At 36.8% G+C, this 27,623-nt stretch overlaps 1 protein-coding gene and 1 long non-coding RNA gene across 7 annotated transcripts in view; one reads left to right on the top strand and one right to left on the bottom strand.

Annotated features, from left to right (window-relative positions):
- Positions 1–27,623, bottom strand: part of LOC119524586 (zinc finger protein 596-like) — a 1,058,357-nt gene that overhangs the window by 469,827 nt on the left and 560,907 nt on the right. For 4 of the 6 annotated variants that reach the window (XM_037823293.1, XM_037823292.1, XM_037823297.1 and 1 more), the window contains exon 1: positions 8,897–9,147. The exons of 1 other annotated variant lie outside the window; for it this stretch is intronic. The gene's annotated coding sequence lies outside the window, so the exon portion shown is untranslated. Of the gene's footprint in view, positions 1–8,896; positions 9,148–27,623 lie in introns of those variants that run through there. One more of the 6 variants, XM_037823299.1, reaches the window with a different exon arrangement.
- LOC119524597 lies at positions 9,286–13,917 on the top strand. Its single transcript, XR_005214857.1, has 3 exons — positions 9,286–9,431; positions 10,325–10,469; positions 13,860–13,917. It is a non-coding gene; the product is annotated as an uncharacterized LOC119524597 (long non-coding RNA).

Genomic DNA, 27,623 nt, shown 5'->3' with positions numbered 1-27,623 from the left:
GAACCTAAATTAGAGGTCTAGAATAAGCTGAACTGAACACCAAAGGTTAGAGAACAAACCCAACCAAAAGGAAAGTCCTAGACAGAAGAGTGAAAATGAGCTCCAGAACAAACGACTCAAGAAAATGAGATGCCTAGACAGCTGAAGATAATGAGCAATACAAGAAAACATGAAAATAGGGACCAGCCAAAGGAACAAACTAATAGTTCAACTGAAATACAGGAGCTGAGACAAATAATGCTAAATCAATTCAGTTAACTGAGGGAAGAACTAATTAAACATAAAGATGTAAAAACAATTCTTCTAAATCAATTCAAAAATCAACTCAATGAAATGAGGGAAGATATGGCAAAAGAGAAGAACGGTTTAAAGAAGACAGTGGATGGCCATAAAGAAGAATCCATAAGCTTGAAAACACAAATGGCAGTACTTATGGGAATGAAGGGCATAATGAAGGGGATGAAAAAGACAACACAGGAATACAACAGTACATTTGAACATGCAGAAGAAAGGAAAAGTGAATTGGAGGACAAGACATTTGAATTCATACATACAAAAGAATAGATAGTGAAAAGAATGGAAAAATACGAGCAGGGTCTTAGGGAGCTGAGGGACAACATGAAGCCCATGAATATACTTGTTATGGGTGTCTCAGAGGGAGAAGAGAGGGGAAAAGGGGCAGAAAGAATAATAGAAATATTCACTGAAAATTTCAAAACTCTTATGAAAGACAGAAAATTACAGATTCAAGAAGTATAGTGTACTCCAAAGACAACAAATCTCAATAGACTTACTCCAAGACACTGATCAGATTGTCCAATGACAAAAACAAAGTCAGAATTCTGAAAGCAGCAAGGGAAAAACAGTCCATTACATACAAGGGTAGCTTGATAAGATTATGTACAGAATTCTCTGCAGAAACCATGTAGGGGAGAAGACAGTGGTATGACATATTTAAAATAGTGAAAGAAAAAAACTACCAACCAAGAATTCTATATCCAGCAAAACTGTCATTCAAAAATGAGGGAGAAAGAGGACAGGGCAAGATGACAGTGTGGTGAGGTGTAGGTTGTAGTTACTCCTCTAGAGTAGTTGGTAGAAAGCCGGGAACTGCATGGACTGGACACCACAGAGAAATCTGTGATAAACTTCATACAACACTCATGAATGCATGGAACAGGTGAGATCAGTGAAATCTGTAAGTTCTCAATGACAGGATCTGCACTCCTCCCTACCAGTCACTGTCCCATGGGAGGAGGGGCCATCAGTGCTGGGAACCAGGAGGTAGAATGAAAGCTGCAACCATAGATAAACTGAGAGCAGACACCAGAAAATCTGTGAGCAGTCAGCCCAGTGGAGAGGAAACAGGGCTAGCAAAACAGAAAAAAAAAAAAAAAATGAAAACAGAAACTTTGGAGTCCAGTGAACATAATATGGAGAAGGGCAGGCCTCAAACAGAATCAGACACATATGCAAATCCAGGGAGGGAGAGCCCTTGTCTGAAAAGCCGTTATCTCTGCTAGTTCCATTGTTCCTCAATCACCCTCAACTCCTGGTCTTTTAGCATTTCAGTAGCCCATTAGATATGCGAGGACTGTAAATAGTTCACACTGGGCTCTTCCTATTTTTTTTTTCATTGTTTTCTCTTTTTCTAAAACAATTATTCTAGGAAGCCCACTACAGAAAGCCTCAAAGACTCACAATTTGGGCCCAGGCAAGAGCAGAGCTAAGATAGCTCTGAGAGACAAAGCAATAAGTCTAGTGGCAGAGAAAATTCACTAAACACCATAACTTCCCAGCCCTTTTGGAAACTCAGATCCCAGGGGTTGGAATTCAGAAACTAGCTTCAGTCAGCCATGCATCAGGGCCAGGGTTCCCTGGAGACCTAAAGTCTCCCTGCCTCCTTACACTATTGGGGATCTGTGGGCTGGCAAGTGCTAACAGCATAGGAGAAGCACAGAGTCTAAAGCCTTACAGGAGGGTCTCATTTCCAAGGAAACTCCATACCCTACTCCCAAGACATGGGCCTCTCTGGACTATGAAAACCTGACTGGGGCTAACCATATCAGAGGAGCTCACCACACAAAAAGGCTACAAAGAGGCAGGGCAAGAAACAGAAAAACAAGAGGTGAAAAACAAGAGGTGAAAAACCAAGAGGTGGAGCTGTAAGACAGAACAAAGACATGAAATATATAATAATGTGGATGAACCTCGAGGACATTATGTCATGATGTTAGCCAGAAAAAAAAAAGGACAAATACTGTATGGTCTCACTAACATAAACCAACATTTATGAGCAAATTTGAGATTTAAAACCTGATATCACATGCTATCAGGAGATAGAAAGAGGGTGGAGATTGGGCATTTGATGCTGAAGGACTACAGAATGTTCAACAGGATTGATTATATAGATCCAGAAATAGCATATTATTATGTGATGGTAGCACAATATTGTAAGTACACTGAACAAAGATGTCCATGAGTAAAGCTGAAAGAGGTGGGTTCGGGGCATATATGACACCTGAGGTAAAAATAGAACATAAAGAATGGGACTGTTTAACTTAGCAAAAACTGGAGAGGTCAATGATTGTGACTAAATGTACACATATAAAAATGTTCTTGCATGTGGGAGAGCAAATGAATTACAACCGTGCAGAGTGCTGAAAAGGGGAACATATGGGGAGAAAATATAACCAAAGGAAACTAGAGTCTATGGTCAACAGCAACATTGTAATATGCTTCCATTAAATATAACAAAGGCAGTATACCAAAGGTAAATCTGTATGAGAGGGGGATATAAGGGAGGGATACAGGATTCTTGGTATTGGTGTTGTTGTCTGACCCTATTATTATATTGTATTATATGATATTTTAGATTTTATCTTTTTTGTTATTTGCTTAAAAATTAAAATAAAATTTCATAGTAATCAATATGTTCAGGTGCTAACTGTGGTGATAAATGCACAACTATGTGATGATACTGTGAACAACTGTACACTATGGATAACTGCATGGAATGTGACTATAGCTCTATAGCAGTGTAGGAAGAAACATAAATAGGGATAAAAGTGGTGGAGAAGACATGGAGAGAGGGATGTACCTATTTACTGTTGGTGAGGGGGCAGAATGGTGTAGCCTTTCTGGAGGAGAATGTGGCAGTTCCCACAAGAAACTAAGTATGTGGGTGCCATAAGGACCTGCAACCTCATTAGGGGGCATATACTTGGAAGATCTGAGAGCAGGAACATGAATGGACATTTGCATACTGGTGTTTATGGAGGCAGTATATACGATTTGCAATGGGTGGAGGTAGCCTAAGGGTACATCAATGGAGGAACAGAATGGTGAACTGTGGTGTGTACATACAATGGAATACTGAGCAACTGCAAAGAGGAGTGAAGATGTGAGACATGCAATGCAGCAAGGTGAATGGATCCTGTTGATAGCATTTTGAGTGAACTATGCCAGAAACCAAGGCAAACACTATGCCTCACTAATATGGATTAACTACAATGTGTAAACTCAGAATTATATCTTAGAGCACAGATTATTAGGGGAATGCTTATTGTATTGATCCTTAGATTGTAAGAGCTTATAGCAGTCACATCTATTCCTGAACTGTAACAGCTATCTTCAGATTTGGAGATGCTGATACTTTTGTGTATAACCCAATTGATCCCTGAATCTTTAGGTATCTGTGTGACACCTGAAACTCAAAGTTAGAGCTCAGCAGATATGAATGTCCATATTAGTGCATACAGCAGCTGGTAAAAGAGCTGAAAGAGTCCAACCTTCAATTGGAGTTATGAATGAAGCAGATGTAGTTAGGACAAAGACAAATTTGCCCAAAGGGTAAAGGATGATACTGACTGTGTTTTAAAAGTTCAACTTCCTGTGAGACCAAGAGAAAAGATGTTTATTTGTGGCAGGTACTATATATCTTAAACAATTTAGCTCATAGAGTTTGTTCAAATACCATAATGACATGGACCTTTGAATAAGAAGTGAGACCTGGTAGGTTTGTACAGTTTAGTGTGAAATAACAACACATCACAAAGTAATTTGGGGAAAGAATAAAAATATATATGCAGGGCCCCCCTCAGGAGGAAGGGGAAAATGTGCAAGTGTTGGACTTCCTAACCTGGATTGTTGCTGATATTCTCACAAACACTGAGGACTAGTGGTTTGGTATACCAAGCCTTCTTTCTTGGGGCTTTCTCAGGGAGATTTTCACTGCAAAGGAGAGGCTAAACCTGTTTATAATTGTGCCTAAGAGTCTCACCGCTGAGTACCTCTTTGTTGCTTGGATGTGGCCCTCTCTCTTCAGCTAACTCAACATGGCAGGTGAACTCACTGGCCTCCCTCCTATGTGGGACCTGACTCCCAGCAGTGTAAATCTCCCTGACAATGCAGAATTTGACTCCTGAGGATGAATCTGGACCCAACGTCATGGGACTGAGAACATCTTCTTGACCAGAAGGGGGATGTGAAATGAAACATAATAAAGTTTCAGTGGCTGTGAGATTCCAATGAGTTGAGAGGTCACTCGGGTGGGCACTGTTATGCACTATATACGTAACCCTTTTTAGGGTTTAATGTCCTGGAATACCTAGAAGTAAATACCTGAAACTATCAAACTGCAACCCAGTTGCCTTGACTCTTGAAGACGATTGTATAACAATGCAGCTTACAGGCAGTGACAGTGTGATTGTGAAAGTCTCATGGATCATACTCCCCTTATCCAGCGTACAGATGGATGAGTAGAAAAATGGGGACAAAAACTAAATGAAAAACATGGTGGGAAGCAATGCAATTATTTTAGGTTATTTGGTTTTTCGTATTGCTTTCTGTTGGTTTTGTTTGAAATGTTTTTTACTGTTTGCTTTTTAATTTTCTGGAAGTTAAAAAAACAAAAATAAACAAAAATAAAAGAAAATTAGGGTGGGGGATGATTTGGGATTTCCTTTTTACTTTCATTTTTTATTCTTATGTTTACTTTTTCTGGTATAAAGAAAATGTTCAAAAAATAGATTGGGGTGATGAATGCACAACTATATGATGTTGCTATTAACAGTTGGTTGTACACGATGACTGTATGATATGTGAATATCTCAATAAAACTGAATAAAACAAAACAGAATCAACAAAATCAGAAGTTGATCCCTAGAGAAAATCAATAAAAATGATGGACCCTTAGCTACATTGACAGAGAAAAAAGAGGATGCAAATAAATAAAATCAGAAATGGGAGGGACGATCTTCCAACTGACCCCACAGAAATAAGAGATCACAAGAGGATACTATGAGCTGCTGTATGCCAACAAACTAGAGCACTTAGATGAAGTGGACAACTTTCTAAAACCACATGGACAACCTACACTGACAAAAGAAGAAAAAGAAGATATCAAAAAAGTGAATCAGTAATAAAAAATCTCCCAGCAAAGAAAAGCCCAGGACCAGACAACCTCACCAATGAACTATAATAAGTATTTCAATAAGAATACCAGTCCTGCTCAAAGTCTTTCCAAAACTTGAGGAAGGACTGCTATATGTCATTCTATGGAACCAACATCACCATACTACCAAAGCCAGACAATAATACTACAAGAAAAGAAAACCTCAGACCAATCTCTCTAATGAATATAGATGCAAAAATCCTCAAAAAACACTTGCAAGTCAAATCCACTAGCACAATAAAAGAAGATACTCCATGATAAAGTTGTTCTTACCCCAGGTATGCAAGGGAGGTTCAATACAAGAAAATCAAGTCATATAATATATCACATTAACAATTCAAAGAGGAAAAACCACAGAATCATCTTGATTGATGCAGAAAACACATGTGACAAATCAAATGTCCTTTCTAGATAAAAACACCTGGAAAGATAGGAACAGAAGGAAATTTCCTCAACATGATAAAAGGCATATACAAAAAATCCACAGCTAGCATCATACTCAATCGGGATAGATTGACAGCCTTCTCTCTAAGATCTGGAACAAGACAAGGATGCCCGTTCTCACTATTCTTATTCAACATTGTACTGGAAATTCCAGCTGGAGCAATTAGGCAAGAAAAAGAAAAGGCATCCAAATTGGAAAGGAAGAAGTCAAACATTTGCTCTTTGCAAATGACATGACCCTGTAGTTAGAAAATTCTGGAAAAAAAGAAGGAGAAAGCAACTTGAGCTAATAAACAAATTCAGCAAAGTAGCAAGATACAAGATTAACACAATAATCAATGGGGTTTCTATAAATCAGTAATGAGCCATCTGAGGAGGTAATGAAAGAATAAAAATCCATGAACAAAAGCAACTAAAAGATTCAAATATCTAGGAGTAAACTCAACCAAGGATGAAAAGAACTTGCACACAGAAAACTAAAAAACATTGTTGAAAAAAAAATCAAAGAAAATGTAAATAAATGGAAAGACATTCTGTGTCCATGCAGTAGAAGGCTAAATAAATGTCCTTAAGATGTCAATTCTACTCAAATTGATCTACAGAGGCAACACAACATCAATCCAAACCCCAACAGCTGGCTTTGCAGACCTAGAAAATTAATAACCAAGTTTATCTGGAAGAGCAAGGCGCCCTGAACAGCTAAAAACATCTTGAAAAAGAAAAATAAAGTTGAAGGTCTCACACTTCCTGGCTTTAAAGCATATTAAAAAGCAACAGTGGTCAAAACAGCAAGGTATTGGCCTAAGGAGAGATATACTTGCCAATGGAAAAGAATTGAAAGTTCAGCAAAGACCCTCTCTCCTCCAGCCAATTGATTTCTGATTAGGCAGCTGAGTCCAGTCACTGGGACAGAACAGCCTCTTCAACAAATGGTGCCAGGAAAACTAGATAGGCATTATCAAAAACAATGAAAGAGACTCTCTATCTCATTCATTACACAGAAATTAACTCAACATGGATCAAAGACATAAAACAATAGAGCTAGCACCATATAACCATAAAAAAAATTGTAAAGATCATGTGGTAGGAGGTGTTTTCCTGGACCTTACACCCAAACCAAAAGCAATGAAAGAAGAAATCAAAGGACTTTGTCAAGAAAGTAAAAAGGCAGCCTACGCAATGGGAGAAAATATTCAGAAACTACCTATCTGATAAGCATTTAATATCCAGAATATATAAAGAAATTCTACAACTCAACAACAAAAAGATGAACAACCTAATTAAAAAATGGGCAAAAGACATGGATAAACACTTTTTCAAAGAGGAAATACAAATGGGTTTTATTTTTTTATTTCTATTAGTTTTCATTTGGGGACAATGAAAATGGTTGAAAACTGAATGGGATGATGATTGCACAACTAGGTGATTATACTGTGAGACACTGATTGTATACTTTGGATGGACTATATGGTACATGAATATATCTCAATACAATTTGCAGGGATAAAATAGCCAAAATACATGCATAGACACTTGTCCAAAGAAGAAATACAAATGGCTAAAAAGCTTATGAAAAAATGCTCAACTTAACTAGCTGTCAGGGAAATGCATATCAAAACCACAGTGAAATACCATTTCACACATACCAGAATGGCCATTCCCAAAATAAGCAGAAAACTACAAGTGCTAGAAGTCAAGTGGAGAAACAGGCCCACTTGTTCACTCTTGGTGGGAATTTAAAATGGTGCAGCCACTCTGAAAGAGAGTTTCATGATTCCTCAAGAAGTTAAGTATAAGTTGTCATAGGATCCAGCAATCTCCTTATTAGGCATATACTTGGAAGAACTAAGACCAGGACACAAATAGACATTTCCACACCAATATTTATAGCAGCATTATTCACACTTGCCAATAGATGAAAACAGCCCAAATATCCAGAAACTGATGAGTGGGTAAACAAACTGTGATATATACAAATGATGGACTATCGCACAGTAGTAAGAAGGAATGAAGTCATGATGCATGCAAAAATGTGGATGAACCTTTATGACATTATGTTGAATGAAAGAAGTCAGAAATAATAGAACAAATATTCTATAGCCTCACTAATATGAACTAACCACAATGAGCAAACTCTGGGAGTTAATTGCAAGAGCATAGATTATCAGGAGATAGAAAGAGGGTACAAACTAGGGCAACTGATGATTAAGGAGTACAGAATATTTAACAAGGTTGAGTGTACAGGTTTGAAAATGCATAACACAATACTATAAATGTAATTATCAACAGAGCTGAGTTTGACTACAGTTGAAAGAAGATGACTAGGGTCATGTATGTCACCAGAAGGAAAGCTATAGCAGAAAATGTGAATGCACAGGTTTCAGTTTTGGGGCGCATTGGCCTTTCTATGCTCTCATTTCCACTCTGTGTGGTGGGAACAATAAGAGGACCTACCTACTATTTAAGCTTATAACCCTAGATCCTGCGACCGCACCCCCTTCCCCAGGATAACCATGAGTGGCAAGTTTTATTGACAGAATTTGTCAAGTTGCTTATCCTCTCTTTGCCTAAGGTTTCTCATCTACCAATATGAATAATAACTATGACTATTTCCTATGTAATATTTTGTGAGGAATAACGTGTTAGTACCTTTTAAGTACATACAGTTTTGTCTGAGGTACATGAAGGTTTCCACGAGATTTATTATGACCTGACAATTCTCCTTGCTTTCAAAGGAAAGGTTAACTCCCTTCAGAAGTTTTTATCAAATTAGAAAAATGCATGCAAACTGCTAAGATCCATAAGAAGAGTTGAACTAACAACCCAATAGGCCTATATACAAGTACCTTCAATCACCTAGAATATGTGAGCGACTGCTCACAATTTTAATACCTACTATCTCTTTGAAATCTTAATGCAGTATAATTAGAACAGCAATATCTATACAAATTAGTTTTCATTAATTGAATATAAAATAACATAAATAAAAACTTTTACCTGGTATTCTCGGGCGGGTGCTGCCAGCGCACTCCCCCGCCCCACTCTAGACGAAGGGCGGCCAGGGTTCACACGGCCCGGGTGGCAGCCGCCGCGCCTCTGGGAAGCCCTCCGCCCCCAGGCCAGGCCAGCGACCAGTTCCCGCCACCGAGAGGCGGCCTGCGGAAGGATGGACTCACAAAAGCTCAATTACGAGAGCGTGAGCAATGGACTCAGTTAAGTCGCCGTCGCCATCTTACTTGCGTCACTGCCGCGTGGCGTGCCCCAGGATGTTGCTCCCTTTGTGGTCTCACGCGATCTGAGAACGGGCGGAAGTTCACGGGAATACGGAACTGTCGCGATAATACGGAACTGTCGCGATAATAGGCCTTTCCTCGGGCACAGTGAAAGGAGGGAGGAACGAGCTTCAGCCGTCGTCTGCGCACTCTGACCCGGGAGGCGAGGAGAAGAATGGCAGCCTCAGAAGCCCGTCTCCCTAAACTATCACGACGAGAAAAGTAATGAAATAACCGCCATATTTCATCGATTTTAATATGTATATCCTTTTTTAATATGTCTAAAAAGTCAGGATGTGTCTAAAAGTGAATGGTGTGTTCTTGCTAAATTTGGCAGCATTTTCTCTTTCCTAGTGACTCAGATCAAACACAGTAGGTAGAACTCCAACCCAGTTGATGGGGCCTGTGAAGCCAATCCGTCTGGAAGGGTCTGCAGGCAGAGTCCCCTTTGTCCCTGAACTTTTTTAAAAGGCTCAGTGCGGTCATCTGTGGTTTTGGAAAAGCTGCTCTGTGCAATTGCCATGTGGTGGACCCAGTCCCAAGCTTGGAATTCAGTTTTCCAACCCGGGAAAAGAGACTCTGGAGAGACTTAAGCTTTGACAAAAAAGCATTTTGTTGCTCTATTAAAATCTCCTTTGTAGTTTTATTTTGAGTTAATAATTATTAGCGAATATCATTGAATATGGAAACTACCACATGGTGATGCCACATGCATGTTTTCCCTCTCTAAAATATGCCAGTGGTTTTACGTTTTACGTTTAAAGAAATGATCTGTGCAATACAAGGAGTCTAACAGTTTTCTAACATGTTAAGGCTCCATTTTAGTGTTGCAAATTGCCTTTTTCATGAAGCAAGGGAAGATTTAATATTGGGTAGGTAGTAAAAGAACTTAGTTTTATTTCTTTTTATCCATGCTTCAGGTCTGTGCATTCATGGGTAAGATACAGAGAAAGGAGAATCTAACTGCAATTGCTCTATAAATCTACAAAATCTATTAACTTGATAATACCAAGTGTGTATATTTTTATTTTTAGTTACTGCTTAATTTTGGAGGAATACTCTTTATATTAATTTAAGGTGCATTTTTACATTTTCTCAGGATACAGAGGTTTTTCTTCAAGCTTCATTAAAATGTTTATTTTTTTCTTTCTAGGCTACATCTATGGAATGGCTATAGGACATATCAAGATTTTTTGTTGTTTTATTTTTCTTTTGTAGCTTATCTAGCGATGTTTTGGTTATTTGGAACTGTTTTACTCAAATATTTGACATCTAAAATCTTTGGCGTTGCAGATGATGTAAGTACAATTTTTGCTTATACATCAATGATGATATAAAATGAAACAAGCTAATAATGAACTATTTGAGTTATTAAAGTGCCACTTTTTAAACCAAATTCCAGGATGAAGTCTGCCCACTTATTATTTTATCTATTTGCTATAAAATAAATTAAATATGACTGTGTACATATTCTCCAGATTGAATTTTCTTGACACAATGATTTTATTTTATTGATTTTTCTATATAACAAAGATTTTTAAATTTTAAAGCAAAAAACCTTTAGACATTTGAGCACAATTTTAAGTGTATACAGCCATTTTTCTCTGGTTCTTTATAATCCATGTTTTTAATAGATAGACACCATATTCACAGCCTCTTAAACTGAAAATCATTGTATAGTCCTGCTCTCTCTTTTTCGGTTTTTCCAAATTTTTGGTCAGTTCTCATAAAAGTTTTATTTATAAGGCTTTATGTACAATAGGATCTCAAAAGAGCGTCAATATTTTCCAATTTAATCCAAGTTGGTCTTATTCAGAGGAGACATTTTCACCCTTTGGAAAGTGAGTAGACAAAAAAATGAAATGAGAATAATTCTGGTCTGTAATTTTATGGATTCTTCCTACCCCTGATGGCTTTCCTATTTTATTTAAGTTTCTTTTAAGTCAAGATATCCTAAGTCAGGAGGCTCTCAAAGCCATAATAAAGGACAAAGCAACATAGCAACCAACATGGAAGGTGTAAAACATATAACATATCTTTCCTGTATTCATTTTTATTGGCTTGTCTTTCTTCCTTCTGCAATAGATCAAAGCTGTGGTTTTGAAAGTGGGTTCTGTGAAGTCTTGGGGTTTTCAAGGGCTCTTTGTGGGGCTCATCTACAAAGATGAGGTGCCCCCCCCTGGCAACCTGTCTTTCCTCTAGAGCAGCTTCACTTCGATCTCTTACACATTGGATATTTGCTTAGGTATTCTTATGAACACAGGAATTGTTTTACTTAAAAAAGACTGAAAACATCTGAGGTATTATATATAGATCCTCTAAACCCTGTTTATTTTTAAAACTATAAAACAATAGTCTCAAATGCATTTATTTATTCATCCATTCACTATGTACTACCTGCTCTGTGCTTGGTAGTGGAATGCATGCTGGAGATACAAAGCTGAGCAAGGTGTGGTCTAGCATTTACAGTACAGTGTAATGAATTCCATGATAAAGTACAAGTACAAGTGATGCAGGAATCCACAGGGAAAGCTTCTGGAGGTAACTGTTAAGATGAGGGCTTAAAAAAGGATTGAGTCAGCCAGGATGTAAGCAAGGAAGAAAACAAGCGAGAGTCCAGGTCCCAGGTTTATGGAATCTGCCTCCTCACTGGAGGAAGACAAGCCAGTTAAGGAATGGATTCAGATTAATGTCAACATTGTCATTCCTATCACAGCCTTATGTTGTATGGGGGCTATAAAAAGTACTGCAGACACAATTATTTCCAAATTAGGAATAATTTAGTTGTAAGTGTAAAACTTTAGATTTTGTAATATTGTTCAAGGACATATGGTAAGGCTGCCCAGGTCATGAGAAGAATTTTCCATGTACCCTTTTCTATTAGGACAATTTCTCAGTATATTCCTATTTTCCTATCCCTGATCCTGTCAACATTTTCTTTTTTTGGTAGAAGTGTAATGAGCTGGAAACTATGGATAAAGTCTTTCAGTTTACAAATTATAGCTGACTGTATCAGCAGTGAATTCTGGGGACTTTAACAAACATTCACTCTGAAAACACCTTGCTCTTTCAGTGGAATGTAGCATTTAAAAATCATGGGCTCTGGTATCAGACAGGTCTAAGTTCAAGTCATAATTGCTATTTTTTACCTGTGAGGTTTTCAGGTAATTTACCTAAATAAAAAGCACTTGCACATAGTAGTGTGGGGCTACTGCTTAAGAAATATTGGATGCTGTGTCATCATTGTTGTTTATTTTCATGAGAGGATGTTGAATTTGTCAAATGCCTTTTCTGCATCTTTTGAGATGATCACATGGTTTTTCTTCCTTTGTTTGTTAATATGGTGCATTACTTTAATTTATTTTCAGATATTAAATGAACCTTGCATTCCTGGGATAACTTCCAATCAGTCATGTTTTGTCATGCTTTTTATATGTTGCTAAATTTGTTTTCCTAATATTTTCTTAATGACCTTTTTTGTACCTGTGTTCATGAGGACATTGGTTTGTAATTTTTTGTGTGTGATGTCTTTTCCTGGCTTTGTTGTCAGGATAATACTGGCTTCACAGAATGAGTTGGAAGTGTTCCCTCTGAAAGTGGTTACATGGGCATGGTATTATTTCTTTAGATATTTGATTACATTCACAAGTAAAGCTATCTGGCCTTGGGGTTATGCTTGTAGGAATATTTTTAATAGGTCCTTCAACACCTTTACTTGTTTCTCTTTCTTCTTGTGATGCTTTTGGTGATTTATATCTTTCTAGGAATTTGGCTATTTCATCTGAGTTGTCTAATTTGTTGGCATATAGTTATCCACAATAATATCATCCTTTTAATTTCTCTTGGGTTATTAGTGTTATTCCCCTCCTCTCATTCCTGATTTTTGTGAACTTTGTCTTTCCTCTCTCTTTTTTCCCCCTTGGATTAGCTAGCCTACACTTAATTTCTTTGATTTTTTCAAAGAGCACTTTTGATTTCATTGATTTTTCTCTATTATCCTTCTGTTTTGTATGTCATTGATTCATCTCTGCTCATTATGAATTGCTTCCTTCTACTTCTTTGGTGTTAGTTTGCTATCATTTTTCTAGTTCTTACGGTGAAATCTTAGATTACTCTTATGAGACTTCATTCTAATATAAAGCTGTACATTTCCATCTTGATACTGCTTTGGCTGCATTTCATCAGTTTTTGCTGTTTTGTTTTTGTTCCCACTCAGATCAAGATAATTTCTAATTGCACCCGTGATTTCTTTCTTTTTTTTTTTTTTTTTTTTGAGATTTTAGCATATTACTTTTATTGAATTCATAAATTGAATGTTTTATAATAAAATTGATTCATGTCCTTCAAGCTCATGTTTGAGTTAAGGGAAAAGGTATCGACCTATTTGTTGAATATTCAAAATGAGTGATAATTTAAGGTGTTTAGTTTTTCTAAGATACAACAATCCAGAATTGAAATCTTTAATGAAGTAGTGTTAGTTTCTTTCTTTCAAAGTCAAAACCACAAGACTTACAGTATTGGGCCTTTTTTTTTTCTTTTTCTTTTTTTTCTTCATTTCTCTGTTTCTTAAATTAGATGGATTTTGTATTTGGCTCTGATGTTGTAGTTTGCCCAGTCATATATACTAAAATAACATTCTTATATCCTGAAAGACAGTTTTTTTTTTATTTTTTATTTTTTTAATTTAGAAAATCAGTGACACGAACAGATATCTGCACGCCAATGTTCATAGCAGCATTATTCACAATTGCCAAGAGATGGAAACAACCCAAATGTCCTTCAACAGATGAGTGGATAAATAAAATGTGGTATATACACACGATGGAATACTACACGGCAGTAAGAAGGAACGATCTCGTGAAACATAAGACAACATTGATGAACCTTGAAGACATAATGCTGAGCGAAATAAGCCAGGCACAAAAAGAGAAATATTATGTGCTGCCACTAATGTGAACTTTGAAAAATGTAAAACAAATGGTTTATAATGTAGAATGTAGGGGAACTAGCAATAGAGAGCAATTAAGGAAGGGGGAACAATAATCCAAGAAGAACAGATAAGCTATTTAACGTTCTGGGGATGCCCAGGAATGACTATGGTCTGTTAATTTCTGATGGATATAGTAGGAACAAGTTCACAGAAATGTTGCTATATTAGGTAACTTTCTTGGGGTAAAGTAGGAACAGGTTGGAGGTAAAGCAGTTATCTTAGGTTAGTCGTCTTTTTCTTACTCCCTTGTTATGGTCTCTTTGAAATGTTCTTTTATTGTATGTTTTTGTTTTTTTTTTTTTTTTATTTTTTTTTAATACAGTTTATTTAAAAAATAAAAAAAGTTAAAAAAAAAAAAAAACAAGGAAAAAATATGTAGTGCCCCCTTGAGGAGCTTGTGGAGAATGCAGAGGTATTGGCCTACCCCTCCTCGATGGTTGCTAACATGATCACAGACATAGGGGACTGGTGGTTTGATGGGTTGAGCCCTCTACCATAGGTTTTACCCTTGGGAAGACGGTTGCTGTAAAGGAGAGGCTAGGCCTCCCTATAATTGTGCCTAAGACCCTCCTCCCAAATGCCTCTGTTGCTCAGATGTGGCCCTCTCTCTCTAGCTAAGCCAGCTTGAAAGGTGAAATCACTGCCCTCCCCCCCTACATGGGATCAGACACCCAGGGGAGTGAATCTCCCTGGCAACGTGGAATATGACTCCCGGGGAGGAATGTAGACCTGGCATCGTGGGACGGAGAACATCTTCTGGACCAAAAGGGGGATGTGAAAGGAAATGAAATAAGCTTCAGTGGCAGAGAGATTCCAAAAGGAGCCGAGAGGTCACTCTGGTGGGCACTCTTATGCACACTTTAGACAACCCTTTTTAGGTTCTAAAGAATTGGGGTGGCTGGTGGTGGATACCTGAAACTATCAAACTACAACCCAGAACCCATGAATCTCGAAGACAGTTGTATAAAAATGTAGCTTATGAGGGGTGACAATGGGATTGGGAAAGCCACAAGGACCACATTCCACTTTGTCTAGTTTATGGATGGATGAGTAGAAAAATAGGGGAAGGAAACAAACAAACAGACAAAGGTACCCAGTGTTCTTTTTTACTTCAATTGCTCTTTTTCACTTTAATTATTATTGTTATTTTTGTGTGTGTGCTAATGAAGGTGTCAGGGATTGATTTAGGTGATGAATGTACAACTATGTAATGGTACTGTGAACAATCAAATGTACGATTTGTTTTGTATGACTGCGTGGTATGTGAATATATCTCAATGAAACGAAGGAAAAAAGAAAAAAAAAGATCACATTACAATAATCTAGCTGCTTACATTTATGAAGCACTTCCTATGCCTTGTACTGTTGAAAGTGTTTACATGTATTAATTCATATCAACCCTATGAAGTAGGTACTGTTGTTATTCCCATTTTACAAACATGTAAATAGGTATTAAGGGGTGAAACAACTTGCCAAAAATACCACACGTGGAGAAGTCAGGATTTGAACCCAAGCAGCCTGACTCTCATTTGGTAACCACTATGCCATTCTAATATTGCTCATATAGCCACTTAATTTAAATATATTACAAATAAACTCAAACATACCACATTCATATCCCAATAAATTTAGGTTCAAAATGTATTCTTACAGTAATACTACCTTAGTAGATACTGAAGTAATCCCCACCAAATAAATTGGTAGGAAAGATATTTTAGTATCACTTCATCAATAATCTGTGTGACTCAACATACAAGTTTTTTACAGCAAGTAACTTTTCTAACCCAGTATAGGAGGAAAGGCCTCCAGTTTTCAAGCAGAAATGTCACTACTTAGGTGAAACTAAAATCCTTTTGCCAGTACTATGATTAAATACACATACACACACGCACACACACACACACACAGAGTATTCTTAGGGGAGATGGTTTTTAAATGAACCCTGAAGCTCCGTGATTTCTTTTTTGACTAATAGGTTATATAGATGTATGTTGTTTAATTTCCAAATATTTGGACATTTCCCTAATTCCTTTCTGTTGTTGATTTCTAATTTGGTTCCATTGCATTTAGAGAACATACTCAAGTATTTTAAAATGTACTGAAAGCATTTCTTGGCTTGGAATTAGTCTGTCTTGTTAGTGTTCCAGGTGTATTGAAAAAAAATAAGTGGCTTCTGCTGAGTAATGTGTTCTATAAATGTCAGTAAATCGAGTTGATTGATAGTATTTTTTTGTATCTTCCATCTCTGCTGAATTTCTGTCTAGTTTTTATAAGTTACTTGAGTGAGAATTAAAACCTCTGCAAATGTTGCATTGTTTATTTCTCTTTTCAATTCTTACTTTATGATGAAGGGGCTCTGTGGTTAGATGCACACATTTCTAATTGATATGTATTCCTGATGAATCACCTGTTTTATCATTATGAGTTTCCCTCTTTGTCTCTAGTAATATTTCTTGCCTTAAAGTCAGCTTTGATATCTCTGAAGATTGAGACAGTGATGAAATGAGAGGAAGGAGCAGCAACAGAACAGAGGATTTAACAAAGGATAATGACTACTGAATCTTTATATAATTGTTTTTTAGATTCTAGGGTATTAAAATAACTAGAAGGAAGTAACTGAAATGGTGAAATTGTAGCCCATAACATTCTTTGAAATTGCTCTATAGCTACTTGTTAAATTGAACTTTGAAAGTTCTGTACATATGTTATATTTCACAATAACAAATATAAAACTAAAAGTCAACTTTGGTATTGATTATAATTACCCCAGCTATAATAGTTACTGTTTGCATTGCATATCTTTTTCTATCCCTTTACTTTCAATTTATTTATGTTATTGAATCTAGGGTGTCTGTTGTATACAACCAAAAGTTATACCTTACTTGTCTATTCTGACAATATTTGCATTTTGATTGGAGTGGGAGTCCATTCATATTTAATGTAATTATGATAAATCAGTGCAGTTATGGTTTCCATTTGCTATTTTTCCTCTCTGTCCTCATGGCTGTGTGTGTGTCTGTGTCTTCCTTTCTTCCAGTGAATTCAAGTTGCTGTCTGATATCATTACGTTTGAAGCTGAAGGATTTCTTTTAGTAAGACTTGCAAGGCAACTCTGCTAAGAATGGATTCTCTCAGGCTTTGTTTCTCATATTATTAGTCTCAGATAGGAATGCCTTTGATAGCAAGACTGGAACAGGTATTCTGTTCAAGGTTTATAGTCATTTATATGCTATCTAAATGACATATTCTTTAAGAAATAAGAAACATATCTTCATGTCAGTTCAGATATTGAACAATTATTGCTTTATGCATGAAAAAAAATCCAGATCTGCCTGTGCACTGTTTGTGAAACTTTTAAATTATGTTGAACATGTGAACTATTTAGTAACTGTCCTTTTTCTGTGTGTTATTGGCCCTAGAATTTGATCAGGCCATCTCACACACCATCCCATCTTTCCCAAAACTAACCCTATGATTTGATCTATTCCTGTAATGAGGATGAGTTTGGGGTGGATAGTTTATGCCAATAAATCCCAGGCTGCAAATAAAGGTTGATGTACATGACATCCTTACATTGTGTATAAACCCAAACCAGAAAGTAACTTGAGATACTAACCTAAATGTCTCAAAATCTGAAATCCTTTGACTAGTTAAATGGGGTTGCTTTAGGCATTCTTGAAATTCTGATTGCTGAAATAACAAAATAGTATATTGTTTGCTCCGAAGAAGTGGTGAAATTTAGGAAAGTACCCAGAGGTTTGAATTGTTTTGAGATATATGTGTTTAAAATGAAAATATTTGGAATTAATTTTGATAGCAGGCCTAACCAAACAGTGTAGAGACTGGAAGCCACTCTGCATTTTGTTTACAGTTAGGGCAATCATACAATTTAAAATCATTTTTGATAATCCCAACACCTATGCCATCTCAGGCTTGTCATCTAATGATTGTGTTCTCATACTTGTTGAAATTTTCTGAATTCTTGGAAGACAAGAGATCTGAGGCCAGAAACATACCTTGCCTCAAAAAGTGAGCATGAGAGGCAGAGAATCTTGGAGATGCTGATGCCCAAACTCCTGTCAGCATGGAAGAGGCTCCCTCCCTATATCCAGTGTTCTAACCCCTGGCCCTTCTCGGGTGCTTTAACCAGAGAGAAGGATGAGTGCTGAGTGGGCATCCCATGGTTAGTGTCCAAGAGAGTAAAACAAGGTCCTCAACAACATCTGGTAGAAACTCCAAAATTTCCCTTGTTCCCCAATATCATTGCCTGTTTTGATTATTAGAGTTATACATTCTGATAAAATTAGTTCTGAAGTATTCCCCCATCTTTTATTTCTTGAAATGTTTGGGGGTGGCTGTCATTATTTTTCCCTTAAATGTTTCATAGATTTCAGCACAGAAATCATTTGGGTCTGGTGTTTCCCATATGAAAAATTTTTAGTTATAAATTTAATTTCTTCATTGGGCAATTCACATTATTGGTTTCTTTTTCTGTTAGTTTTGGTAATCTGTATATTTTAAGGAAATTTTCCATTTTGTCTAAGTGGTTTCATTCAATTGCATGAAATTGTGCATAATATTCCTTTACTTTCCTTTTAATGACTTTAGGTCTACTTTTGTTTCCTTCTTTCATCTCCAATGTTGTTATTGTGTTTCCTACCTTCTTAGTCTGTCTAACTAGATATTCATTAATTTTATTAATTTTTCAAAGAACCAAATTTTTAAATTTTTTTCCTGCTTTCATTTCAATGTTCACAACTCTCCTGCACCTGGCAAAAGGAGGGTCTGGTTTGGTCCTGCCTCCTGCATCTGCCTGAGGAGATGAGCCTTTCTTTGTTTTAACATTAGCATTTAGAGCTATAAAATTTCCTCTCAGCACTGCCTTTGATGTAACCCAGAAGTTTTGGTACATTGTGTTTTCATTTTTATCACCTGAAGATACTTCATAATTTCCCCTGTGATTTCTTCTTTGACCTGTTGTTTGTTTAAAAGTTTATTTCCACATATTTGAATTTTCTGGTTCTACCTCTGTGATTGATTTCTAGCATCATTTCAATTTGGTTAGAGACTTTAGTTTGTATGATGTCTATATAGTTTTTAATTAATTGACATTTGATTTTTGATCAAACATGGACCATCCTGGAGGAAGACCCACATGCTCTAGAGAACAATGTGTATTATGCTGCTTTTGAGTAAAGTGTTCTCTCTAAATATCTGTTACAGTTACTTGGTTTATAATATCTTCCAGACTTCTATTTCCTTATTGCTCTTCTGTTAGAAAGTAGTATATTGAGATCTCCTACTTTATGTTTAAGTGTTTCTTTCTTCAAATCTCTCAATATTTGCTTCATAAGTTTGGGGCTCTGCACTTCAGTGTATAACTTATGTATAATTGTTAAGTCTTCTTGTTGAATTAATCCTTTTATTGTATTTACTAACATTCTTTGTTCCTCAAAACAGTTTTGATCTGGTAATAGTACAGCAGCTTCATCTCTCTTTTGGTTGCTGTTTGCATGTTTTATTTTTCTTCCAGCCTTTCACCTTTAACCTACTTGTGCCTTTCAATTTAAGGTGTCTTGTAATCAGCATTTAGTTAGGTCACGCTTTTTCACCCATTTTGCCAATGTCTGACTTTTGACTAGTGCATTTAATCCATTTACACTGAAAGTAACTACCAATAATGCAGAACTTTAAACTGCCATTTTGCTATTTGCTGTTTGTAAGTCATGTTCTTCCCCTCAATTATTTCCTTAATGTCTTCTTTCATATTTATTTGATTTTTTATTTTGTGTCATTTGAAGCCCCTTCATTGTTTTTCTGTATGTACTTATCATGGATTTTCTTTGTGATTTCCAGCAGGCTAAATTTAATATACATCTATAATAAAAATGTTTTGTATGATACAAACTTAATTTTAACAGCACTCACATGCACCATTCCTATACCCCTCTCTCCTGCACCTTTTTTAGTTTTTACAAATTATGTATCTACACATTGTATGTCTAAAACCAAAAATTTATCATTAATTTTACACATTTGAATTATAAGTAGGACCTGTAAGAAGTGGAGTTACATTCCAAAAATGCTATTCAGTAGTTGTGGCATTTTTTGTTAAATGCAAATTTATTGACATATACTCACACACCATGTAATCCATCCAAAGTATACAATCAGTGGCTCACAGTATCATCATATAGTTGTGCATTCATCACCACAGTCAAGTTTAGTAAATTTCCATTATTCCAAAATAAAGAAAAAAATAAAAATGAAAGAGAACAACCAAATCATTCTATATCCCTTATCCCCCACTATTATTTATATATTTTTGGTCATTATTTCATTACTCATCTGCCCATATGCTGGGTAAAGGGATTGTCAGTCACCAGGTTTTCACTATCACATGGTCACACAATGGAAGCTAAATAGTTATACAATTATCATCAGGAATCAAGTCTACTGGATTACTGTTCAACTGATTCAAGTATTTCCTTCTAGCTATTCTAATACACTGGAAACTAAAAAGGAATATCTATATAGTGCATAAGGATAGCCTCCACATTGACCTCTTGACTCATATCTCTCAGCCACTGAAATTTTATTCTGTTTTATTTACTTTTCCCTTTTGGTCAAAACAGCATTCTCAAACCTACAATGTGAGAGCAAGGCTCATCCCTGGGATTCCTATCCCTCATTGCCATGGAGACTTTCATCCCTGGGAGTCACATTCCATGTCACAGGGTAGGGTAGTGAGTTTACTTGCAAAGTTGGCTGAGAGACAGAGGCCACATCTAAGCAGCAAAAGAGGTTCTCTGGGGGTGACTCATAGGCATAATTGGGCTTAGTTTCTCCTTTGCAGGAATAAGCATCATAAGGACAAGCCCCAAGATTGAAGACATGACTTATTAAATTGGATTCTCTAATGCTTGTGGTTATATCAGGAATTCCCCAGGTGAGGAAGTTTAATAATTCCACATTTTCCCCCAGTACCTCAAGGGGACTTCACAAGTACCTTTTTTTTAATTTTCTGCCCAAAATACTCAGGTGCATCAGGGTATTGCATTAATCTGTACAGAATAAAAAGAACACAAGAACTCATTCCTCATTCTAGGTTCCATGCAACCATGTTGTTTAAATAAACTGAAGGTGCAGGTTATATTAGAAAGTGTGCTACAGAGAATATAACTTTTGTACCAAATAAACATCTCTTAAATAACAGTCAAAACTCAGGAATAGATGTGACTGCTGTAAGAGCTTACAATCTATGAACTTTTACCACAAGCCTTATTGAACACTGCACACTCCTGCAACATCGATTGCCCAATGTCTGTGTTCTATCCCCTGGCACCTATGCTCTCAAATTGAATTCTCAACATTTGCTCATTATAGTTTATATTAGTGAGGCCTTTAAATAATTTTCCTTTCTTTTATGGCTTATTTATCTCAATATAGCATCCTCCAGGTTCATTGACCTAGTTGCGTGCTTCACAACTTCATTCCTTCTTGGAGGTGTTCAGTATTCCATTGTATGTATACACCACAGTTCACCATCCCATTCACCCATTGATATACCCTTAGGCCACCTCCATTCACTGCAAATCATGAATGTTGCTACTATAAGCACCAGTGGCTAAATGCTTGTTCATGTCCATGCTTTCAGTTCTTCCAAGCATATACCTAATGAGTTGCAGGATCATATATATGGCAACCCTATACTTAGCCTCCTGTGGAACCATCACACTGCCCTCCAGAGGGGCTGCACCATTCTACTTCCCAACCAACAGTGAATAGGTGCATTTCTCCTCATCTTCTCCAGCACTTGTATCACCCTGTTTATTTTTTTTAAAGTTTTATTCACACACCATGCAAACCATCCTAAGTGAACAATCAAGAGCTCCTGGTATAATCACATAACTATGCTTTCACGATGGTGCTCTATATGAGAACATTTCAATTTCTACTGCAAAGAAAGAAGAGGATGAAAAAATGAGAAACAACAAGGATCCTATACCCTTCCCATATATTCCCTGTGTTGATGTTAGCTTTGATGTATTGCCTTTGTTACAATTAATGGAAAAATATTACAATGTTACTCTTAATTATAGACCCCAGTTTTCATTGGTTGTATTTTTCCCATATACCCTCCCATTTTCAATACCTGGCAATGTTGACATTTCCTTTTTCTCCCTCAGGTAAAAACTTCTTTACATTTCTATGATTAATCACCATGATTTTCCACTCTAGTTTTTGCTAAGTTATACAGTCCCAGTTTTAGCCTCTATCTTTCCTTCTAGTGTCATACATGCCCCTAGCATTCCTCTTTCAACAATAGTCACACCCAGCTTTGTTCATTATACATGCAATATTGTGCTACCACTACCTAGTGTGCTATCCATTTCTGGGGCTTTACAATCAATCCTGTTGAACATTCTGTACTCCTTCAGCATCAAATGCCCAATCTCTACCCTCCCTCTACCTCCTGGTAACCTCAGGTCTTAATTTGAACTCTCAGAGTTTGCTCATTATAGTTAGTTCATATCAGTGAATCCATAGAGTACCTGTCCTTTTTTTGCTGGCTGATTTCACTCAACATAATGTCCTCAAGGTTCATCCATATTGTTGCAAGCATCATGACTTTATTGTGTCTTACAGCTGTGGAATATTCCATTGTATGTATATACCGCAGTTTCTTTATCCTCACATCCGCTGATAGACATTTGTGCTGTTTTCATATCTTGGCAATCATGAATAATGTTGCAATAAACATCAGCTTACAAATGTCTCTTCATCTCCTAGCTTTCAGTTCCTCTGAGTATATACCTAGTAATGGGATTGCAGGATCATAAGGCAATTCTATACTTAGCTACCTGAGGCTGTGCCAAACTGCCTTCTAGAGCAGTTGCACCATTCTACATTCTGAAGTGGTGGCATTTTAACCTACCCGTATGATTAGAGTTTTTAATTTCTTTGTGCTGTTGTAAACCACTGTTTAGTGTACTTTCCTTATAGTCCGAAAAACTCCCTTTAGCACTGCTTCTAGGGCAGGTCTTAGGGTGATGAACACTCATCATTTTTTTTTTTTTCTTTTTTCTTTGGTAATCTCTAAATCTGTCCCTCATTTATTTAAAAAAAACAGTTCTATTGGGATATATTCAGGTATCATACAGTCAATCCAAGGTGTCTAATCAACACCTTTTAATATAATGGAGCTGTGCATTCATCACCATCATCAATTTTAAAATACTGTAATTACTCCAGAAAGGAAAACCCCATACCCCTTAGCAGTCACCTCTCAATATCTCTATCCTTCCCCATCCATTGATAAACACTAATCTATTTCAGTCTCTATAGATTTAATCATATTTACATTTTATGTAAATGGATCATACAATATTTAGTACTTTGTGTCTGGTTCCTTTCATTTAGCATAATATTTTTAATTTAAATTATTATTTTTCAGTTAGAGAAGTAGTTATACAAAAAAGTCATGTACAAATACAATGTTCCCATATATGCCCTAATGCTGACACTTTGCATTAGTGTGGTACCTTTGTTGGAATTGATGAAAGAATATTGAAATAGTACTATTAACCGTAGTCCATAGCTTATATGAGGTGTATTTTCCCCATATACTACCCTATTAACACTTTCTAATATTGTCGTACATTTCTTATAATTCATGAAAGAATGCTGTTATACTTGCACTATTAAGCCCAGTCCATTGGTGACAACAGAGTTCACTGTATTATACAGTCACATATTTTATCTTCTTTCATTCTAGTAACATACTGTCAGATTCCAGAAAAAGAATCTAGTATATAGAAGGAATTTATGACCTAGGGTCTCTGCAGCTTATCTCAGAAAAACCAGGTACACCATAAACTAAACAACAAAGGCTGTTCAAAGCTGTTCTGGCCATGGTGGAGCCTCAACCCCCAGGGACAGATAAGGCAAGTTCAGATATGCCCATGAGATGAACAACCAGAAATGCCTGCTCTCCCTAGATAGATAACACAGCTACATTTCAAAGAAGAATAATTCTCAGAACCCTAGCAACCAGTCAGCCCAGAAATTGATAGGCACTCACCCAATTGAGGCACAGGACACACTCAGCAGTCACCCTTCCCCCCAACACCCTCCCATCCCAATGTGGGTTTTTCCTTTTAAAAAATGCTGCTGTCAGATAGAGAGCTGGAGCCATTTTCTTTCTTTTCACTGGCTCCCACCTGCTTTCTTTAATAAACCTAAAAATCTACTTAAACGATGATTTGCTGCATTGTGTGGATTTCTGAATGACTCCAACCTAACACATACATGACCCCAAACTTCCCCTTTCAAACACATTCACATACATAGTTCAGTGATGTTAATTACACTCACAATATTGTGCAGCCATCACCACCATCAATTTCTCAACATTTATAATCAACATAATTAGAAATTCTTTATAAATTAAGTATAACTACCATTTCTCCACCCCAATCTATCCTAGTAACCTATTTTCAGCCCTCCATTATTATCTTTTTTTCTTTTTTTTTAAATAAAAGACACATTTATTCAGCATCATGATCAGACTATTACATTTACCAATCAACTGCATGGGTGAAAAAATCTATATTACAACCTTTTGTTAGAATGATTTTCACTTTCCACAGAACAGAAACTAAAATAACCTGTTAAACAACTAGTCACAAATACAGTCCTTGTGGTTTTTTGCCCATACATATGAGTATTGTCTAAAGCATGTCTTCTTTGTAGCAGCTAGGTCCTGCCACCACTGTGCTTGGCTGAGTTCACAAATCTGTTGTAACCTGTAGCTTCCCTGTCACTTCTCTGGCCCTCTTCTCCTGCTGAGCTTTGTTTCCTGGCTGTAATTAAAACCTTCTGCCACTGCTGTAGCTACTGCTGCTACTGGAACCACCATAGCCAGCTTGGTTTCATGGTTTGGCAAAATATTGGCCTCCACCACCATAAGGGCCAGAGCTTCTGCCTCCAAAGTTTCCTCCTTTCATGGGTCCAAAATTTGAAAATTGATTGTTGTAATTGCCAAAATCATTGTAGCTTCTGCTACTTATATCTCTATGAGTTTGCTTATTATAAGTAGTTCATATTAGTGACATCATGTGATATTTGTCTTTTTGTGCCTGTATTATTTCATTTAGCATAATGTCCTCTAATTTCATCTGTGTTGTCACAGGCATCAGGACTTCATTCCATTTTACACTTGAATAATATTCCATTGTATGTAGATGTCACATTTTGTGTATCCAGGTCCCATGTAGGGGGGAGGGCAGTGAGATCACCTGCCAAGGTGGCTTAGAGAAAGAGGGCCACATCTGAGCAATAAAGAGACACTCAGGAGGAGACTCTTAGGCACATTTATAAGCAGGTTTAACCTCTCCTTGCAGCAACAAGCTTCATAGGGGCCAGCCCAAAGACAGAGGGCTCAGCACATCAAGCCATCTGTCCCCAATGTTTGTGAGAACAGCAGCAATCCAGGTGAGGAAGTCCAAAACCTCTGCATCCTCTCCCAGCTCTTCAGGGGGGACCCAAATATATATCTTTATTCTCCACCCAAAGTACTTTAGGATGTGTTTCTATTTCATTCTAATTTATACAGACCTACCATAGCTCACTTCCTATTCAAAGTTACATGTAATTGTAGTGTTTGAACAAACTGACTGTAGAAGTTAACTTGTTTAGCAAATATAGATCCTACACCATATAAACATCTCTTCTCTTGGTCTTACATGGAAGTTGAAGTTTCAACACAGTCAGTTTCAACTTTTACCCTTTGGCCCAATTTGCTCTAGTCCTAACCAGATCTGCTTTATTTCTATCTCCAATTGAAGTCTGGGCTCTATTTCAGCTTTTTATTGGTAACAGTTGCTGTATGTGTTAATAAATATCTCCTGAGCTCTAGCTCTGAGTTTCAGGTGTAACACAGATACCCAGTGTTCCAGAGACCAATCAAGTTATGCATTAAGGGATCAACATCTCAGAGCTTGGAGATAGCCATTGCAACTCAGGAATAGATTTGACTGCTGTATGAGTTTACAATCTAGGGATGGATACAATAATCATTTTTGTATTAGGCTGTGCTCTAAGATTCAATTCTGAGTTTACACATTGTAGTTAGTCCACATTGGTGAGACATTATAGTGTTCACCTTGGTTTCTGGTGTGCTTCACTCAACATGTTCTCTGCAGGATCTGTTCACTTCGTTGAGTGTCTCACAGCTTCACTACTTCTCATAGTTGCTCAATATTCCATTGCATGCATACACCACAGTTCACCATTCTGTTCCTCAGTTAGTGTACACTCAGGCCACCTCCACACATTGCAAATCATGAATACTGCCTCCAAAAGCACCAGTGTGCAAATGTCCATTCACATCTCTGCTGTCAGATCTTCCAAGTACATACTTAGCTTCTTGTGAAGCCAGCACAGTGACCTCCAGAAAGGCTACACCATTTTGCCTCCTCATCAACAGTAAATAGGTACATCCCTCTCTCCATGTTTTCTCCAGCACTTTTACCTCTATTTATATTTTTCCTACAATCTTATAGAGATATATTCACATAACATACAACCATCCACAGTATATAATCAGTTCATGGCATCATCACATAGTTGTACACTTAGCACCACATTTAGCACATGATCATATTGATTATTATGAAAAAATGTGTTTTTTGGTGAACAATAAAAAAGATAATAAAAATAAAAATGTTGTATTATACAGTATAATAGTTAGGACAGAAAACAATATCACTACCAGGAATCCCATATGTCTTTATATCTCCCTCATACACATTTAACTTTGGTATATTGACTTTGTTACATTTAATGGAAGCATATTGGAATGTTACTGTTGATGATAGACTCCAGTTTGCTTTATGTTTTTTCCCAAATACCATCCCTTTTCAACACTCTGCATGTTGACATTCATTTGTTCTCCAACCTGTGAGAACATTTTTATATTTGTACATTTAACAACATTCATTGGTCACTCCAGTGTTTGCCAAGTTATACAGTCCCAGTCTTCATCATCTATCTTTACCTCTGGTGTCATACATTCCCCTATCCCACCTCTTTCATCTTTACTCACAGACATCTTTGTTCCATGTACTTACAATATTGTGTTACCATTACATAGTATTACACTATCTATTTCTGGATCTATACAATCAATCCTGCTGAACATTTCTGTAGTCCTTTAGCATCAAATGCCTGATTTCTACCATCTTTCTATCTCCTGGTGGACTGTGTTATCAGCTTTTAACTCTCAAAGTGAGCTCATTAGTTTTATTTCATATTAGTGAGACCACACAGTATTTGTCCTTTTGTGTCTGGCTAACTTCACTCAACATAATGTCCTCAAGGTTCATCCACATTATTATATGTTCCATGTCTTTGTTCTGCCTTACAGCTGCATAATATTCCATCCTGTGTATATACCACA

Source organism: Choloepus didactylus (genome assembly GCF_015220235.1).
Source record: "Choloepus didactylus isolate mChoDid1 chromosome 11 unlocalized genomic scaffold, mChoDid1.pri SUPER_11_unloc2, whole genome shotgun sequence".
NCBI lineage: Eukaryota > Metazoa > Chordata > Mammalia > Pilosa > Megalonychidae > Choloepus > Choloepus didactylus.
Note: the sequence above shows the minus strand (reverse complement) of the source record. Positions and strands in the feature narration are given on the sequence as shown.